Here is a 4,939-nt window from a genome sequence, read left to right on the forward strand (position 1 = left end):
CCAACCCAACTATATCTCCATTCTCCTGATTTTCTCCGATTAATAAGGTTAATACTACTGTCTTTCCTATGTGAATAATGTTTCCCGCTAATGCACTGAACGACATCTTGTCAAGATGAACTCCTTTTGAAGGTCACCTGAGCTCAGTGACCTTTGATAGTCTGCTTTACTTCAGGGTTATCTCAAGTCAACTTTGTGCCCTGAATCCGATTAAGAACACACTTATACGTTATATTCTTTCAAAGGTATTCACTTCAGATATGATATTTATTCCCACACAGGCCACATATGAAAGTTCCCATCTTCTTCTCACATACCTTACCAACTACAGGAATAGAATTACTAATAAAGGCTGGTTCAAGTTTCAAGTCTCTTCAATCCCATTTCAGTTTTGATTGATTCTGATACAAACACTGATGTAAATCTCAACATGGACGTTGCTGACCCGCCATTCTTTTGACCATGCCTCTTCTTAGTTTAAATATTACACTACTGCAACCACATGCCCCACTCCCCGCACATTGGGAACGGTCAGTTGCCGGTTGCGCAATGACGGGAATCCTCAGGTTACCCGTGCTCGAAAGCCACGACAACCTCTGGCTTAACCGGCGCGACACGAGGCAGACACGGCTCAGCTGAGGTGAAATCCGCTGGAGGATATCGCCAATACCAGTATTAATGCGTTCGTGCGCTTGGATTTGCTCCAGGAAATAGCTTCCACTGATATCTCTTGACGTCGCATTTTTACGTGCGGAAAACTTCAAGTTGCATGTTTTTTGCGCAAAACTCTGTATTGCATGTTCCCGTGTTGCATATTTGCTTCCAGCTCTTTCACCACAGTGAAACTTTATGCCAGAAAATTGTCGTCCTGAACAATCTGATGTCGGCAAAACTTCCCTTTCACAATATGTTGTTTTGGTTTTATTGCATCCTCATTTCTTCGAATCTCATTTCCTTTTATATTGAATTACCCGCGTCGCCTTTCTTTGCGGTACATTGCTTCATATACGTTCTGCAACGCACTGCATTTTGAAGCTTTAATTTCCAGTGTTGCAGTTCTTTGAGCACACAACTTTTTCTAGTGCATTTCATTGTGCCACTTTTTGATAGCCTGTGTTGTCATGTGACAATTCTTTGTAGCTTCTGCTTTTGTACAGTTATCTGTGACGAATGTAAACGTATGCGTAATCCATCACACTGCATGTCTTTGATTGCACGCATGGCAAAGGTTACGTATTTCGCATGTAGATGACGTTGTTACATGACGCCAACAATCACTGCCTTCTGCGTTGACCGTACATGCGAGCACTGATCACATGAACTCGCGTATCAGTGCGCTAAGCAAAAAGCCATGGAGGCGATTGCCGAATTACTGACGCAATGCGCGAGATATATCTTGCGGAATATTTTATAATATATATATATAATATATATAATATTAGTAAGTCCCGCTATATATTTGGTAAAGCATCCCCTTGGTTTCGGCATTCCTTTGACTTTCTTTACTTCTCTTTTTTTGCTGTCAGCTGAATAGTAGATCTTCGAATGCCTCACCCGCAGCTATGGGTTCTGCGAGGGCATAGGCAAATGTGTTTTTTTTTCTTCAAAATGTGCAATTTTGAAACTAAATTCGTGAAAGCCTGATCAGTATTCCTGTTGATTCCTAGAACCTGGTGTATAACCATTTGGGTCAAGGGGGTGCACGGTCCCTTTGCTTTCCCCTTAGATATGTCCCTGTTGGTTGCATAAGGGGAGGTAGCGTGTCAAGTGTACATTAAGCAGCCTCAACCACCCCGCAAGACGGCTCAAATGTTAAACGTTTTGTAACGCAACGGTATAAAACGGTTTTTGTTCTCATTTGATATGAAAACTGATGTAAAAAACAACACCATTCTGGGTCTTGCAGTCACTTAAAACAAAACGAGGCTGAAAGATGATGACAAATTGGTTTTGCGCGTTCATACATACCATTCACTGCATCTTCAGAAGCCTATAAAAGCACAGTTGGTGGAAAAGTGGTTGGGAAACGTAATTTTCAGCCTGCAACATGACTTCGTTTTCCGGTATGCCGCCACATATAGACGAAGTAGCCAAAATTTCAAGGAAAATATTTGTGTGAGGCTCTCAGCCTAGGTCGCGAAAGCCTAAGAAAGTTTCTTCTCATTTAGACAGCTACTTTTCACGAAAACTGGCATCGCTGGTTTCTTTGACATTAAGCGTTTTACACACGCAGTACACCGAAAGTATAGTCATGAATGTGCCGTACATAATGGGCTTACATCACCACCCGACGCCGAGCTCGCCCAATTAGAAGTTTAAGTCTGTCAACGAGAGAAAGCGGGAATGAGAGCGAGAGCAAGCAAGAGCCTGCGCGAGAGAGTGAGAGAGAGAGAGAGAGAGAGAGAGAGAGAGAGAGAGAGAGAGAGAGAGAGAGAGAGAGAGAGAGAGAGGAGAGAGAGAGAGGAGAGGGAGGGAGGGGAGGAGGGAAAGGGAGAGAGAGGAGAGGGAGAGGGAGGAGGGAGAGGGAGAGGAAAGGGAGAGGAGAGGGAGAGGGAGAGGGAGAGGGAGAGGGAGAGGGAGGGAGAGGGATAAGAGGGGGAGAGGGAGGGGAGAGGGAGAGGGAGAGGGAGAGGGCGAGGGAGAGGAGAGGGAGAGGGAGAGGGAGAGGGAGAGGGAGAGGGAGAGGGAGAGGGAGAGGGAGAGGGAGAGGGAGAGGGAGAGGGAGAGGGAGGAGGGAGAGGGAGAGGGAGAGGGAGAGGGAGAGGGAGAGGGAGAGGAGGGGAGGGGAGGGGAGAGGGAGAGGGAGAGGGGGAGAGAGAGAGGAGAGAGAGAGAGAGAGATATATTATATATAATATATATATATAATATATCTATATATATATATATATATATGTATATATATATATATATGGCAATGGGGCCATATTCCAAAGACTGCGGAAGGTTTTTGTAATGAATTTTCCTGTTCAAGGTCAACTTTCGAGAAATTGGGCTGTGTTTAGAACCTCCTTCATAGATTGAGTGCAGGGCCCGCTCTTTGTCGATCCGCACGCTTTTCAGGACACGTCTATGGCAGTGATGCGGCGTCAGTCAAACCGAGCAGTGCACTTTCGCGGGTATGTCAGCGATTCGCATCAGCACGAAAAATTAAATGTAAACGTGCCTTAGCTTGTTTCGCTAAAACGAAAACTTGAGCGGGCGCAATCTATTCAACTTCATGTTACATTTATTTCATTTACTATCACCTTCATCATTTGTTATTTCCGTCATTCATTCGTAAGTCGGAGGCCCAATGGCACCGGCAGTGGCACCGAATACCCATGTTTAGCAGAAGCTGCAATCATACATGACTAGCTGCAGCACGTGGCGTCGGGTCACCAAACAATATGCAGCGCTACACTTAAGCACCCACATATGTAATGACTCATTTATATTTCCTCCTTGGCAAAATTATCCAATAAGATAATAAATGCACCTCATCAGCTAGCTACTTTGAAACAAAAAGTCAGTTGGTTATAACGATGCTATGAAGTGTAGTGTAGCGTACCACCTGTTACGCGGCCGGTTTGCGCCTATCATACTTAAAAACTCATTCAAAGGATCCGAGGTAGCCAACGGGACAGCTCTTGAACAACGATAGTCGGCGGCGCGTTGAGTACTGCAGCGTGGGGTTAGCCGGCTATCGACTGAGATGTTGTCTTTAACCCAAGGAGGCTGGTGCGATGACCGGAATGCAGCCAGGTCAACTCACCGGCTGTCGCTCCATGTCGTTGTAATCAGACGTGGGCAGGTGCTGCCGGTGGCCATTTGTTTAAACATGCAACATGAAAAAAACTTTCAGCTCCTGGTAATCGGGATTATAAAATTCAAATTTCAGGGTTGATAGACTGTAGCAATAGCCTATTATTCTCGGGAAAAAACCGAGAGAATGGACATATATATGCGTTCATATTTCGGCAACATGCCTATATTGAAACGAATAGAAGAAGCGAATTCTTAAAAACCTCTCAGACAGTTTGTGATGTATGTGCACCGTATTTCAGACGGTGAAAATACAAATGCACCTTCCACCAAAAGTCAGCACCTTTACCGCCCCCACCAGCCTCGAACAAAGAGCACGTGAGTAACAGCTCCTACGCTTTTGGACGACAGAACGACGCCTGCTGTGACTGAGTCAGTCCTTAAAGAGCGATAGCAAGCATTTTGCCGAGTCCCAAGACTGGTCCATGACTATCCGTTAGAAGGCATCAGAACTCTTCTCACTGGCTGCCACCCGAACGGACAGGACAAACGAGCGAGTAGATCATTGGTGGACGCGCAAGCGAGCGGGTGATGGGGTGCCCTGAAGAGAACTTCAGTCAGGTCAGCGCAAGTTCAGGAGAGCGAGCGGGCGAGCATGCAGTGAGGTGACACTTGACACCCGGACTGACATTTGATAGTTGAAAGGGCAGGCGGATGGGTTCTCTAATTGTTACAGGGCAATCGAGGCAGTAGAGTTTCATAGCTGAACGAAGAGCGAGTGACCTGCCTGACCTGACCTGACCTGACCTGACGAGTCCGCTGAATGGAATATGACAGAAGAGAAACCGTTGTGGCTTGCGGGTGAGATTGCACGGTGGCACGTTTTGACACGTTGGCTCGTACTATTTTTTAGTTCATCCGTTAATATTTGGCCACTCTCCTTTATTCCTAACCTGCTGTGAGCGTCATGAGGATAAGTCAGGAGCACGTGCGAGATCAGAGAATATGCGAGGCGAAGGAGCTGAGGCCTGGGGCGCATCGGGCACGACCAACACAACAACTGCAGGGAGGATTAACCTTCGCGATGATTCAGCCGTTCTCCATGCACAGACTGATGAAGTGGAGGGGGGATGGGGGGGCGGTTTGACCGCCTGCTGTCTTCACACACTTAGAACGCTACTGCTTGGCGGAAAAAC

Source organism: Pollicipes pollicipes, unplaced genomic scaffold (assembly GCF_011947565.3).
Source record: "Pollicipes pollicipes isolate AB1234 unplaced genomic scaffold, Ppol_2.1 Scaffold_7262;HRSCAF=8765_pilon_pilon_pilon, whole genome shotgun sequence".
NCBI classification, from domain to species: Eukaryota; Metazoa; Arthropoda; class Thecostraca; order Pollicipedomorpha; family Pollicipedidae; genus Pollicipes; species Pollicipes pollicipes.